Source organism: Phoca vitulina, unplaced genomic scaffold (assembly GCF_004348235.1).
Source record: "Phoca vitulina isolate PV1807 unplaced genomic scaffold, GSC_HSeal_1.0 scaffold3, whole genome shotgun sequence".
In the NCBI taxonomy this organism is placed as follows: Eukaryota; Metazoa; Chordata; class Mammalia; order Carnivora; family Phocidae; genus Phoca; species Phoca vitulina.
In genome coordinates this window covers 27783355-27799467 of record NW_022589706.1, presented here as the reverse complement: position 1 = coordinate 27799467, position 16113 = coordinate 27783355, and the positions used below count along the sequence as shown (strand labels likewise).

Sequence of the window (16113 nt, the reverse complement as noted above, 5' to 3'; positions counted from 1 at the left end):
ATCCTGCATTGTGAATATAGCTGAGAGACTTGGTGGCTATTTTTTTTTTTAAAGATTTATTTTAGGGAGCGAGTGAGCATGTGTGTCTATGAGTAGGGGGAGGGGCAGGGGGAGAGGGAAAGGGGAGAGAATCTCAAGCAGACTCCCCACTGAGCATGGAGCCCATTTGGGGCTCGATCTCACAACCCATAGGATCATGACCTGAGCCAAAACCCAGAGTTGAAGCCTCAACCAAATGAGCCACCCAGGTGCCCCTAGATTTGGTGGCTGTTAGGTGAGGCATCTTTTTTTTAGGATACAAATGACTTGGGGGGAATTAATAACTAATATTTAAGCCAGTTCTGTCTTAGGCCATAATTTGACTAAGAATAGAAATATGACATTAATAGGCGGGTGAAACCTGGCACAATTAATTTCAAATACACTTATGAAAATGGGATCACTGTGTATGTGTTGTTTTTCACTACTGTATTATAAACATATCAGTATATATTTATCTTAAAAAATAGTAAATGACTAAATAATAATACTTTATGGGGCTATACCAGTGTTTGTTTATTTTTTTTAAAGAAGATTGATTTTATTTATTTTAGAGTGCAAGCTCCTGCGAGCAAGCGGGGGGTGGGGCATAGGGAGCCAGATAGAGAATCTCAAGCAGACTCCCCGCTGAGTGTGGAGCCCGGCTTGGGGCTTGATCTCATGACCGTGACATCATGACCTACACTGAAATCAAGAGTTGGACGCTTAGCCGACTGAGCTACCCAGGCGCCCCAGGATATACCAGTGTTTAAATTATTTCCTTTTGTTGGAATCTTAGGCTGCTGATACATCTTTTGCTATTACAAATAATAGTTGAACAAACATCCTTTGTATGCACATTTTTGAATTAATTAAATTGTTTTTTACTTTTTCCTTCCAATTCACCTTCTCCTACCCTTCACCTCCCTCTGGCAACCACCAGTAGTTTCTTTTTGTCTATGAGCTTGTTTTGTTTTGTTAGATTCCACATGTAAGTGAGATAATGTGGTATTTGTCTTTCTCTGTCTTGCTTATTTCACATCCATCCAAGTTGTCACAAATGGCAAAATTTCATTGTTTTTTATGGCTGAATAATATTCTATTGTGTATATATATATACTGCAAGTTCTTTTTCCATTCATTCATTGATGGACACTTAGATTGTTTCCATTTCTTAGCTATTGTAAATAGTGCTGCAGTGAACATGGGCATGCATATATCTTTTTGAATTAATGTTTTCATTTTCTTTGGAAAAAACCAAGAAGTGGAATTGCTGGATCATATAATGGTAGTTCTTGTTTAAATTTTTTGAGGAACGTACATACTGTCTTTCATAGTGGCTGCACCAATTTACATTCCTACCAACAGTGCACAAGGGTTCTTTTTCTCTGTATCCTCACCAACACTTATTTCTTTTGGGTAATAGACTTTCTAACAGGTATGAGATGATATCTCATTATGGTTTTGTTTGCATTTCCTGATGATTAGTGATTTTGACTTGTTGGCCATCTGTGTTTTCTTTGGGAAAATGCCTATTCAAGTCTTCTGATGATTTTTAAATCAGATGGTTTGTTTTTGCTATTGAGTTGTATGGGTTCTTTATATATTTTGGATATTAACACCTTATATATGATTTGCAAATATTTTCTTTTTTTTAAAGATTTATTTTAGAGAGAGCATGTGCTCAATGGGAAGGGGCAGAGAGAAAGGGAGAGAGAGTCTTAAGCAGACTCTGTGCTGAGCATGGAACCTGACGCAGGGCTCAATCTCATGACCCTGAGATCGACCTGAGCTGAAACCAAGAATTGCATGCTTAACTGACTCTACCACCCAGGCACCCCCCCCTTTTTTTTAAAGAGCAATATTTTCTTGTATTCAGTAGGTTACCTTTTTATTTTGTTGATTGTTTTCTTTGCTGTGCAGAAGTCTTTTAGTTTGGGGCACCTGGGTGGCTCAGTCAGTGAAGCATCTGCCTTCGGCTCAGGTCATAATCTCAGGGTCCTGGGATCGAGCCCTACATGGGGCTCCCCGCTCTCCCTCTCTCTCTGCCTGCCACTCCCCCTCCTTGTGCTGTCTCTCTCTCTGTCAAATAAATAAATAAAATCTTAAAAAAAAAAAGTCTTTTCATTTTTATTAGTCCCACTTGTTTATTTTTGCTTTTGTTGGTTTCACTTTTGGTGTCAGATTCATAAGGTCATTGACAGGACCTTTGTCAAGGAGATAACTTGCCTGTATTTTCTTCTAGGAGCTTTGTGGTTTCAGGTCTTACTTTCAAATCTTTTGACCATTCTGAGATAATTTTTGTGTAAGGTATAAGATAGTGGTCCAGTTTCATTCTTTTGCATATGGCTGTCCAGTTTTCTAATACCATTTATTGAAGAGATTGTCCTTTCCCCATTGTATATTTTTGACTCCTTTGTTGTAAATTAATTGATCATATATGCATGTTCATTTCTGGGCTCTATTCTATTCCACTGAGATATATGTGTGTGTGTGTGTGTGTGTGTGTGTGTGTGTGTGTGTGTGTGTGTATAGAGAGCGAGAGAGAGCAAGAGTCGGGGGTAGAGGGAGAAAAAGGCTCCCTACTGAGCAGGGAGCCAGAAGGGGGCTCGATCCCAGAACCCTGGGATCATGACCTGAGCTGAAGGCAGACACTTAACAACTGAGCCACCCAGGCAACCCTGGGTGTCTTACAGTTTCAACATACAGGTCTTTCACTTCCTTGATTAAATGTATTCCTAGGTATTTTATTCTTTTTGATGCAATTATAAATGATATTATTATTATTTTTTTAAAGATTTTATTTATTTTTTGACAGAGAGAGACACAGCGAGAGAGGGAACACAAGCAGGGGAGTGGGAGAGGGAGAAGCAGGCTTCCTGCAGAGCAGGGAGCCTGATGCGGGGCTCGATCCCAGGACCTGGGATCATGACCTGAGCCGAAGTCAGATGCTTAACGACTGAGCCACCCAGGCACCCCTGTATCATTTATTTCTATTCTAGTCTTTGTTATTTCCTTACATCTACTGACTCTGGGCTTCATTTGTTCTTTTTTTTCCTAGCTTTTGAGGTGTAAAATTAGATTGAGACTTCTCTTATTTCTTGAGGTAGGCATTTATTACTGTGAACTTCCCTCTTAGAACTGCTTTTGCTGCATCCCATAAAATGTTATATTTCCATTTTTGTTTGTTTTGGGATATTTTTTGATTTTATAAAAATTTTTTCTGGGGTGCCTAGCTGGCTCAGTTGGTAGAGCATATAATTTTTGATCTCAGGGTCCTGAGTTCAAGCCCCATGTTGGGTATGGAGCCTACTTTCAAAAATAAAAATAAATAGAGAGGATGAGCAAGATGGCAGAGGAGTAGGAGTCCTAAATTTCGTCTGGTCCCAGGAATTCAGCTAGATAGCTATCAAACCATTTTGAACACCTATGAACTCCCAACAGGAGATCGAAGAAGAGCAGCAACTCTGTGAACAGAAAAGTGACCACTTTCTGGAAGAGTCATATTCTATGCCTACAATGAAGGCATAGAATGAAGGCATCTATGCCTAAATGAACCTTATTTTTGGTATATATATAAGTTGTTATCTCTTTAAAATTTTGGGATACAGTTTCTTCTGACAGACAAAATATACCCTAAATCTCTAGTGTATGGCTATGTTCTAGTCTCCTGCCTGATCACATTCTCTCCCTTTTTTTAAAAAATTTCTTTCTTTTTTCAACCAACTTATCAATTTCTTTTATAAAATCTTTTATAACTTTCATCTTTACAGTCATATTTCATCCCTTCATCATATTTACCCTTATTTTTGTACATATATAAGTTTTTCTTTCTTTAAAATTTTGGGAGGCAGTTTCTTCTAACAGACCAAAATACGCCCAAAATCTAGTGTGTGGCACTGATCTATTCACCAGCCTGATCATATTTGATCATATCCTTTTTTTCTTTTTCTTTTCCTTTCTTTTTTCTTTCTTTCCCTTTCTTTTCCCCCGGTTTTGGGTCTCTTCTGATTTGTTTAGTGTATATTTTTCTGGGGTCGTTATCCTGTTAGCATTTTGTTCTCTCATTCAGCTGTTCTCCTCTGAACAAAATGACAAGACGGAAACACTCACTTCAAAAAAAAGAACAGTACCGACTGCCAGGGACCTAATCAATACAGACATTAGTAAGATGTCGGAACTAGAGTTCAGAATGACAATTATAAAGATACTAGCTGGCTTGAAAAAAGCATGGAAGATACTAGAGAAACCCCTTCTGGAGAAATAAAAGAACTAAAAATCTAACCAAGTCGAAATCAAATAGGCTATTAATGAGGTGCAATAAAAAATGGAGGCTCTAACTGCTAGGATAAATGAGGCAGAAGAGAGAATTAGTGATATAGAAGACAAATGAAGGAGAATGAAGAAGCCGAGGAAGAGATAACTACTGGATCACGAGGGCAGAATTCGAGAGATAAGTGATACTATAAGATGAAACAGTATTAGAATAATTGGGATCCCAGAAGAAGAAGAAAGAGAGAGAGGGGCAGAAGGTATATTGGAGCAAATTATAGCAGAGAACTTCCCTAATTTGGGGAAGGAAACAGGCATCAAAATCCAGGAGGCACAGAGAACCCCCCTCAAAATCAATAAAAATAGGTCAACACTCCAACATCAATAGTAAAACTCACAAGTCTCAGAGACAAAGAGAAAATCCTGAAAGCAGCTCGGGACAAGACGTCTGTAACCTACAATGGTATAAACATTAGATTGGCAACAGACCTATCCACAGAGACCTGGCAGGCCAGAAACGATTGGCATGATATATTTAGAGCACTAAACAAGAAGAATATGCAGCCAAGAATACTATATCCAGCTAGGCTGTCATTGAAAATAAAGGAGAGATAAAAAGCTTCGAGGACAAACAAAAACTAAAAGAATTTGCAAACACGAAACCAGCCCTACAAGAAATATTGAAAGGGGTCCTCGAAGCAAAGAGAGAGCCTAAAAGTAATATAGACCAGAAAGGAACACAGGCAATATACAGTAACAGTCACCTTACAGGCAATACAATGGCACTAAATTCCTATCTTTCAATAGTTACCCTGAATGTAAATGGGCTAAATGCCCCAATCAAAAGACAGAGGGTATCAGATTGGATAAAAAAAAATAAGACCCATCGATATGCTGTCTGCAAGAGACTCATTTTAGACGCAAAGACCCCTCCAGATTGAAAGTGAGGGGGTGGAAAACCATTTACCATGCTAATGGACATCAAAAGAAAGCTGGGGTGGCAATCCTTATATCAGACAAATTGGATTTTAAACCAAAGACTATAATAAGAGATGAGGAAGGACCCTATATCATACTTAAAGGGTCTATCCAACAAGAAGATCTAACAATTGTAAGTATCTATGCCCCTAACATGGGAGCAGCCAATTATAGAAGCCAATTAATAACAAAATCAAAGAAACACATTGACAACAATACAATAATAGTAGGGGACTTTAACACCTCCCTCACTGAAATGGACAAATCATCTAAGCAAAAGATCAACAAGGAAATAGACTTTAAATGACACACTGGACCAAATGGACTTCACAGGTATATTCAGAACATTCCATCCCAAAGCAGCAGAATACACATTATTCTCAAGTGCCCATGGAACATTCTCCAGAATAGATCACATACTGGGTCACAAATCAGGTCTCAACTGGTACCAAAAGATTGGGATCATTCCCTGCATATTTTCGGACCACAATGCTTTGAAACTAGAACTCAATCACAAGAGGAAAGTGGGAAAGAACTCAAATACATGGAGGCTAAAGAGCATCCTACTAAAGAATGAATGGGTCAACCAGGAAATTAAAGAAGAATTAAAAAAATTCATGGAAACAAATGAAAATGAAAACACAACTGTTCAAAACCTTTGGGATGCAGCAAAGGCGGTCCTAAGAGGAAAGTATATAGCAATACAAGCCTTTCTCAAGAAAGAAGAAAGGTCTCAAATACACAACCTAACCCTAGTCCTAAAGGAGCTGGAGAAAGAACAGTAAATAAAGCCTAAACCCAGCAGAGGAAGAGAAATAATAAAGATCAGAGCAGAAATCAATGAAACAGAAACCAAAAGAACAGTAGAACAGATCAATGAAACTAGGAGCTGATTCTTTGAAAGAATTAATAAGATTGATAAACCCCTGGCCAGACTTATCAAAAAGAAAAGAGAAATGACCCAAATAAATAAAATCATGAATGAAAGAGGAGAGATCACAACCAACACCGAAGAAATACAAACAATTATAAGAGCATATTATGAGCAACTCTATGCCAGCAAATTAGATAATCTGGAAGAAGTGGATGCATTCCTAGAGATGTATAAACTACCAAAACTGAACCAGGAAGAAATAGAAAACCTGAACAGACCCATAACCACTAAGGAAATTGAAGCAGAATCAAAAATCTCCCAACAAACAAGAGCCCAGGGCCAGATGGCTTCCCAGGAGAATTCTACCAGACATTTAAAGAAAAATTAATACCTGTTCTTCTGAAACTGTTGCAAAAAATAAAAATGGAAGGAAAACTTCCAAACTCATTTTATGAGGCCAGCATTACCTTGATCCCAAAATCAGACAAAGACCCCATCAAAAGGGAGAATTACAGACCAATATCCCTGATGAACATGGATGCAAAAATTCTCACCAAAATACTAGCCAATAGGATCCAACAGTACATTAAAAGGATTAATTCACCACGACCAAATGGGATTTATTCCTGGGCTGCAAGATTGGTTCAACATCCGCAAATCAATCAATGTGATACAATACATTAATAAAAGAAAGAACAAGAACCATATGATCCTCTCAGTAGTTGCAGAAAAAGCATTTGACAAAGTACAGCATCCTTTCTTGATCAAAACTCTTCACAGTGTAGGGATAGAGGGTACATACCTCAATATCATAAAAGCTATCTATGAAAAACCCACAGCGAATATCATTCTCAATGGGGAAAAACTAAGGGCTTTCCCCCTAAGGTCAGGAACACGGCAGGGATGTCCACTGCTATTCAACATAGTACTAGAAGTCCTAGCCACAGCAGTCAGACAACAAAAAGAAATAAAAGGCATCCGCATTGGCAAAGAAGAAGTCAAACTCTCACTCTTTGCAGATGATATGATACTTTATGTGGAAAACCCCAAAGACTCCACCCCAAAACTGCTAGAACTCATACAGGAATTCAGTAAAGTGGCAGGTTATAAAATCAATGCACAGAAATCAGTTGCATTTCTATACACCAGCAAGACAGAAGAAAGAGAAATTAAGGAGTTGATCCCATTTACAATTGCACCCAAAACCATAAGATACCTGGGAATAAATCTAACCAAAGAGGCAAAGAATCTGTACTCAGAAAACTATAAAATACTCATGAAAGAAATTGAGGAAGACACAAAGAAATGGAAAAACGTTCCATGCTCATGGATTGGAAGAACAAATGTTGTGAAGATGTCAATGCTACCTAGAGCAATCTACACATTTAATGCAATGCCTATCAAAATACCATCTACTTTTTTCAAAGAAATGGGACAAATAATCCTAAAATTTGTATGGAACCAGAAAAGACCCTGAATAGCCAGAGGAATGTTGAAAAAGAAAAGCAAAGCTAGTGGCATCACAATTCTGGACTTCAAACTCTATTACAAAGCTGTCATCATCAAGACAGTATGGTACTGGCACAAAAACAGACACATACATCAGTGGAACAGAATAGAGAGCCCAGAAATGGACCCTCAACTCTATAGTCAACTAATCTTCGACAAAACAGGAAAGAATGTCCAATGGAAAAAAGACAGTCTCTTCAACAAATGGTGTCAGGAAAATTGGACAGCCACATGCAGAAGAATGAAACTGGACCATTTCCTTATACCACACACAAAAATAGACTCAAAATGGATGAAAGACCTAAATGTGAGACAGGAATCCATCAAAATCCTAGAGGAGAACACAGGCAGCAACCTATTCGACCTCAGCCGCAGCAACTTCTTCCTAGAAACATCGCCAAAGGCAAGGGAAGCAAGGGCAAAAATGAACTATTGGGACTTCATCAAGATAAAAAGCTTTTGCACAGCAAAGGAAACAGTCAACAAAACCAAAAGACAACCGACAGAATGGGAGAAGATATTTGCAAATGACATATCAGATAAAGGGCTAGTATCCAAAATCTGTAATGAACTTATCAAACTCAACACCCAAAGAACAACTAATCCAATCAAGAAATGGGCAGAAGACATGAACAGACATTTTTCCAAAGAAGACATCCAAATGGCCAACAGACACATGAAAAAGTGCTCAACATCACTCGGCATCAGGGAAATACATATCAAAACCTCAATGAGATACCACCTCACAAAATTAACAAGTCAGGAAACGACAGATGTTGGCAAGGATGCGGAGAAAGGGGAACCCTCCTAAAGTGTTGGTGGGAATGCAAGCTGGTGCAGCCACTCTGGAAAACAGTCTGGTGGTTCCTGAAAAAGTTGAAAATAGAGCTACCCTACGACCCAGCAATTGCACTACTGGGTATTTACCCCAAAGATACAAATGCAGTGATCGGAAGGGGTACGTGCATAGCAGCAATGTCAAATGTTTATAGCAGCAATGTCAACAATAGCCAAATTATGGAAAGAGCCAGGATGTCCATCAACAGATGAATGGATAAAGAAATTGTGGTATATATATACAATGGACTGTTACGCAGTCATAAAAAAAAAAAATACTGCCATTTGCAATGACATGGTTGGAACTAGAGGGTATTATGCTAAGCGAAATAAGTCAGTCAGAGAAAGACATGTATCATATGATCTCACTGATATGAGGAATTCTTAATCTCAGACACTGAAGGTTGCTGGAATGGTGGGGGGTGGGAGGGATGGGGTGGCTGGGTGATAGACATTGGGGAGGGTACAGGCTATGGTGAGTGCTGTGAATTGTGTAAGACTGATGAATCACAGACCTGTACCTCTCAAACAAATAATACATTATATGTTAAAAAAAAAAAAAGTAGGAAGGGGAAAAATGAAGGGGGGAAATCAGAGGGGTAGATGAACCATGATAGACTATGGACTCTTGAGAAACAAACTGAGGGTTCTAGAGAGGAGGGGAGTGGGGGGATAGGTTAGCCTGGTGATGGGTATTAAAGAGGGCACATATTGAATGGAGCACTGGGTGTTATACGCAAACAATGAATCATGGAACAGTACATCAAAAAAATAAAAAATAAATACATACATAAAATAAAAGTGGGTGAATACTGTCTTTGAAAAAATTTGTTTTTCTTTAACCCACTGGTTGTTCAGTAGCATGTTTAATCTCTACATATTTGTGAATTTTCCGGCTTTCTTTGTCTAATTGATTTCTAGTTTTATATTGCTGTGGTCAGAAAAGATGCTTGATATTATTTCAGTCCACTTAAATTTATTAAGACTTGTTTTGTGGTCAACATCTGATCTGTTCTAAAGAATGTTCTATGTGCACTTGGGAAATATGTGTATTCTGTTGCTTTTGGATGGAATGTTCTGTATGTACAGTTAAGTCCATCTGGTCTGGCGTGTCATTTAAGGCCAGTGTTTCCATATTGATTTTCTTTTTTTTTTTTAAGATTTTATTTATTTATTTGACAGACACAGTGAGAGAGGGAACACAAGCAGGGGGATTGGGAGAGGGAGAAGTAGAGAGCCCGATGCGGGGCTCTATCCCAGGACCCTGGGATCATGACCTGAGCCAAAGGCAGTGGCTTAATGACTGAGCCACCCAGGTGCCCCTCCATGTTGATTTTCTGTCTGGATGATCTATCCATTGGTGTGAGGTATTGAAGTCCCCTATTACTGTATTGCTGTCTGTTTCTTCATTTAGGTCTGTAATATTTGTTTTATATATTAGGTGCTCCTATAAATATTTACAAATGTTATATCCTCTTATTGGATTTGCCCTTCATCATTATGTAATGCCCTTATTTGTCTCTGATAGTCTTTGTGTTAAAATTGATTTTATCTGATATAAGTATAGCTACTCCAGCTTTCTTTTGGTTTCTATTTGCGTGGAACATCTTTTTCTGTGCCTTCACTTTCAGTCTGTGTATGTCATTTACATTTAAAATGAGTCTTTTTTTTTTTTTTTTAAGATTTTATTTATTTGACAGAGAGAGACACAGCAAGAGAGGGAACACAAGCAGAGCGAATGGGAAAGGGAGAAGCAGGCTTCCCGCCAAGCAGGGAGCCCGATACGGGGCTCAATCCCAGGACCCTGGGACCTGCGCTGAAGGCAGACGCTTAACGACTGAGCCACTGTTTTTTTTTTTTAATCCATTCAGGCACTCTGTGCCTTTTTTTTTTTTTTTCATGTAAACTCTGCACCCGTCGTGGGGCTCAAACTCATGACCCTGAGATCAAAAGTCACAAGCTCTACTGAGCCAGCCAGGCACCCAACCACTCTGTGTCTTTTGATTCTAGAATTTAGTTTGTTTACAGTTAAAGTAATTAGTGATAGGTGTATATTTATTGCCATTGTGTTCATTGTTTTCTGGCTGTTTTTGTAGTTCCTTTCTGTTCCTTTCTTCTCTTGCTTTCTTCCTTTGTGGTTTGATGACTGTTCTTTATTGTTATGCTTATTTTTCTTTTTCTTTATCTTTTGTGTATTTACTGTAGGTTTTTGTTTTATGGTTACCATTATGCTTACATATAACAACTTATTAGAGTCTATTTTAAGTTGATAACAACTTAAGTTTGATCCCATTCTAAATCCCAACATTTTAACTCTCTGCTACATTTTATGTACATTTTAAGGCTTTTTGCATATTACCAAATTGCATTTATTAATAGGCTAGTTCCTTATACTTATCATCCCTGAAGCTGAGCTCCACTTTATTTTGTATATGAAGCTAAAACACAGTAAGGTACTATTATAAAGGGACTTGTTATTACACTATTAATTATTGTTACCACTGTGTAAACTGGATGTCCCATTAAATTCTTTAAATATAACAACTTAGAGAAATAGGAGCTAGTACAGTGCTTAGCCCAAAGTAGAAATTTTGTCAGAACATTGTCCATTGGTGCAACAGAGTGGTAATCATATGCCTCTGGACAAGAAGGTAATGGTAATGTGCCGACTTTGTGTTAGTTGTTGGGATGATGGGTGGTTCCTCCACTCCTGATTTCTTTATGTTGCTTTTTCAGTAGCATTCATTAATCTACAGTGTGCCCCCTAATAAGCAGCTCAGAATTTTCCCCTAGCAGGTAAAGCTAAAACCTGTTCTTCTAGTTGAAAATAATCTTAATTGAACTCCTTATGGAAAAACAAGTATTTATTACATTTGTGGTATTTGTGATGCTTGAGCCAGCCGCACCTTAAACCAAATACGCTCTTTATTTCTTGGAGTGAAATTTCATTTCCTTAATCTAAATATAAAGACAAAACTCTAGAGCTTAAATGTTAATTTAGTTATATTGGCCAGTTTTTCTCCCTGCTTCTTTTAGCATTTGGTGGAAATCCTTTTTGAAAGCCATGTTTTTAAATGGTTTATGCAGTTGTTTCCTGTGGGCAATAGAATTTTCTTTGTATTCCAAATTTTCACCAGTGAGTTTATGCTGTTTTCATAAAATATGTATTAATCAGGAGTTCCCACAGTCCCTCCTCAGGTTCAGTAATTTGCTAGAATGGCTCACAGAACTCAGGAAAACATACATTACCAGTGTATCATAAAGGGTACAACTCAAGAACAGTCAAATAGAAGGGTTGCACAGGGCAAGGTATGTGGTGGAGGGGTACAGAGTTTCCATTTTCTCTGGGTGTGCCACTTTCCTAGCACCTCGAGGTATTCACCAGTTAGGAAGCTGAACCCCACTGTTTAGAGTTTTTATGGAGGTTCCATTCTGTAGACATGAATGGTTAAATCATTGGCCATTGGTGATTAACTAAATCTCCCGCCCCTCTCCTTCTGGAGGTTAGGGAGTGGAGCTGAAAGTTCAAGCTCTCTAATTATATGGTCCAACTCTGGCAACCAGACCCCATTCTGAAGCTCTCTAGGGGCCTACCCAGGTGACCTCATTAGCATACACTCGGGTTTATTATTGATAACAACAAATGACATTTCTCTCCTATCTCTCGGGAAATTCCAAGGGTTTTAGGATTTCTGTGCCAGGAACTGGAATGAAAACCAAATCTTTATTTCTTACTGTATCACAATACCCATTGTGCCTGCCATGGTATCATGTTGCATGTATTTGAGATGATTTAATTGAATATGGAGCTTATTACTTTGTGTGGTAGCAGAATTTAGCTGCAATGTATTAGCAGATTTAGTTGCTGCATGATTCTTTATATTGAGCTAACCTCCATTTCATTGTCATGTTCACCCATAGTTTTGCTCTGTAGAGTAAGTCTGCTAACTCTTCAGAAAGACTGCCTTTCAGATAAAGTGTTGTATGGAAACCGGCTCTATCACTAACTTAATTCTGGAATAAATAAACTTGAAAACCAGTAACTGTGCTGAAGATAATGTAATTATTCTCTACAACCCCAGAATTGCGGAGTTAAAGCCTCCTGGTGCTAATGAATCACGTTCACTGTTGTTCTGTTTCTACTTTTCCACTGGAAACCTGTATCAGTTTAAAGAAATAGTCCTTTGGGATCTACCAGCTCTTAGAGCATCCCTCTCTACTCTTTCATCTTCCTGGTGTCCAGCTAAGTTAATGGCTTTATTGTTAATATTCCATTTGGCAAGCTGTTTGTAATACATTTCCTTGTAACTAAAGACTTAAACCCTAAGCTTAACGACTGAGCCACCCAGGCACCCCTCACTATGAGAGTCTTACAGAGGAGTAGACATTTTGCTAGGGCTGCTTTGTCTAAGACATGAATTAGTAAATTTGTAATCTGAGGTTCAACTAAAGAGTATTTTATGTGCAAAGAGTATCAAAAATTAAGAGACTTGGGGTGCCTGGCTGGCTCAGTTGGTAGAGCATGCAACTCTTGATCCTTGGGGTTGTGAGTTTGAGTCTCAACGTTGGGTGTAAAGATTACTTAAAAAATAATCTTTCAAAAAAAGAGACCCACTTTCCACATTGAATAATATATAAGAATTGACACTGGGATTGTACTTTTTTTTTTTTAAGATTTTATTTATTTATTTGACAGAGAGAGAGATAGCAAGAGCAGGAACACAAGCAGGGGGAGTGGGAGAGGGAGAAGCAGGCTTCCCGCTGAGCAGGGAGCCCTATGTGGGGCTCGATCCCAGGACCCTGGGATCATGACCTGAGCCGAAGGCAGACGCTTAACAACTGAGTCACCGGGTGCCCCTGGGGTTGTACTTCTATACAATTAACCTAGCATTTTATTTCTGAGAGAGAGGGGCACTATAAGAAGTGATAATATGTAGAAGTCACAGTTATCTTTCTTTGACTAACTTTAAATAATCTAATTTTACCTAACTGCTAGTTATAAATTTATTCATCAAAAATTCCTTTTAAATCTGTATTTTCCAATTTTACTACTCACAGGACAAATACCTTTCAGGGCTCTGTCTCACTCTGCGGTATTTTCGGAGATTCTGACGTGGCAAAGAGATTAAGAACACAGGCTCTGGAATGAGACCAGCTGTATTAAAATCCCAGTTTGGCCACATACCCACTGTATGACATTGGGATTTAATCTCCTTTTTCCCCAGTTTCCTCATCTATAAAATGAAAATATGATAATAATTACCATAAAATAAGATTGTTAGGATTAATAGTTGGGGTGCCTGGGTGGCTCAGTTGGTTAAGCGTCCGACTCTTGATCTCAGCTCAGATCTTGATCTCAGGGTTGTGAGTTCAAGCCTTGTGTAGCCTACTTAAAAATTTTTTTTAAAGGATTAACAGAGATGATGCCTGGTTCAAAGTAACCACTCAAATTTAGGTATTATTTAGTAATAAAAATAATAGTATTTGCTTTTTTAAAAACATCACTCTTGGAGCAGCACAGAGGATAGAATTAGAGAAGGCAAGAATAGGTATGGGGAGACCAGTTAAGAGGCTGTCACAATAAACCAGACAAGAAGTGATGCTAGCTTCAGCAGGTATGGAATGCCACTATAAGTAAATTTGATGGGGGTGCCTGGGTGGCTCAGTTGGTTAAGCGTCTAACTCTTGATTTTAGCTCAGGTCATGATCTCAGGGTCATAAGATCGAGTCCTGCATCGGCTTTGCACTGAGTGGGGAGTCTGCTTAAGATTCTCTCTCTCCCTCTCCCTCTGCCCCTCCCCCTGCCCCGCTCATATGTGCATGCACACATGCTCTCTCTCTCTCAAAAAAAAAGAAAAAGACAGATTTGAGTGATATTTAGGAAGTAAAATTGACAGAAAACTTCATAATGGAGTAAATAGAAGGTCATTGAGAGAGAACAATAGATGTTTTCTTAAGTTTTGGCCTAATGGAGACCCAACTTGGTGGGGCATGGAGGATGGGGCTAGAAGAGATTTTCATGATTTTAGTTTGGGATATTGAGTATTTTAAGTGCAAGGTGAGATTTAAACCATCTGCATTTTTAAGAAGCTGCTGAATGGCTGGAACGTATACTACAGTCTAAGAACTGTTGGTATGAAAGGGCGCCTGGGTGACTCGGTTGGGTGTCTGCTTTCGGTTCAGGTCATGATCCTGGGGTCCTGGAATCAAGCCCCACATCAGGCTCCATGCTCAGCGGGGAGCCTGCTTCTCCCTCTGCCTCTGCCTGATGCTCACCTTGCTTGTGCTCTCTCTGTCTGTCAAATAAATAAATAAAAATTTTTTTAAAAAACTGTTGGTATGAAGATAAAAAAATAGTTGTAGACATACAGTTGGATATTTGGCCTGAAGTTCAGAAGAGCTGGGGTTGGTATATATAAATTTAGAGGTGGTCTGCATATAGAAGGTAAATGAAACCACAGGTGAGGATGACCGTGTGTGGAGCCAAGAAGAGAAAGGAATCTAAAATTGACCATGAGAATTCCAAAATTTAAAAGCCAGGAAGAGGAAAACAAGCATGTATGGAGTGGGAAGTGTAAGAAAGAAAATTACGCAGTGGTAAGGCAAGAAGACAAAGGAAGAAAGTGTTTTTAAAAGGAGAAAGTGGTCATGGAAAATGAGCACTATAATTATCCATGAGACTTCCCAGCATGGAGGTGTATAGGTGACCTTTTGAAGAGCTGTTTGCAGGATGGAGGTGGGTACCCACCTGAAGAGTGAATGGGAGGTAGTGAAATATAGTCATTTCTTAAGATGTTAGCTTTGATAGCTGGACAGGGAAAGGGTTTGAAGGAGGGATATTTTTTTTTTCCCCAAGAGGGTGGAAACTTGATTGTGTTTAGGAGATTTGCAGGATGGCTGCAACGGAGTGGGGTGTTGAATACATGAGAGAGAGGATAATGGATAAGATCTCTGCAAGAGTGATGGGATCCAAAGCTTAAGTGGAGAAATTTGTCTTAGTTATGAGGGGAGGCATGTTTAGTATAGTAGGAGAGAACAAAGAAAGGAGTGGATATGGATATAGAGGAAAAAAACACTGATGCATTGTGTGATTATGCAGTTTTGGTGACCTGGAGTCCGATGTTACCTGTTTCTGGGGAAGTGATGGGGGTTTGGACAAGAGGCCACATTCCTATCCAGCCTGCTCTTGGGCCAGCCCGGCAGTGTGCTTGACTTTTGTTCCCTTTGGTCACTAATCCTTTGGCCTCACGTAAGGCCACCCATCCCTTCCCTTTCCTCGGAATGAGACCTGGGCCCCCGTACCCCAATGCAGTGCATCAGCTTAGTTTCAACTTCTTGTCTGGATTTCTTTTACTTTTTCTCCAGGGAGGGAGACCAAAACTACAGTTACAGTCCTGATGAACTATTTTAGTAACCTATGTTTTTCTTTAGAAATCTAATCTATAATTTTCATTTTTGACAACTGAGTTCTCTAATGTACATCAACTATAAGTCTGTTTTATTTATCAGAAATTTGTTAAGCTCATACTGTGGGCCAGGCACTATGCTAGGTACTTGTTATAATGGATTAAATAAGATATGGCTGCCTTAAGGAGCTGGGAGAGACTACTACCATCACACATAGC

General features: G+C 38.9%; 1 protein-coding gene across 1 annotated transcript in view; it reads left to right on the top strand.

Annotated features, from left to right (window-relative positions):
• SMIM14 (small integral membrane protein 14) overlaps positions 1–16113 on the top strand; it is an 81592-nt gene that overhangs the window by 58392 nt on the left and 7087 nt on the right. The window lies entirely within an intron of this gene.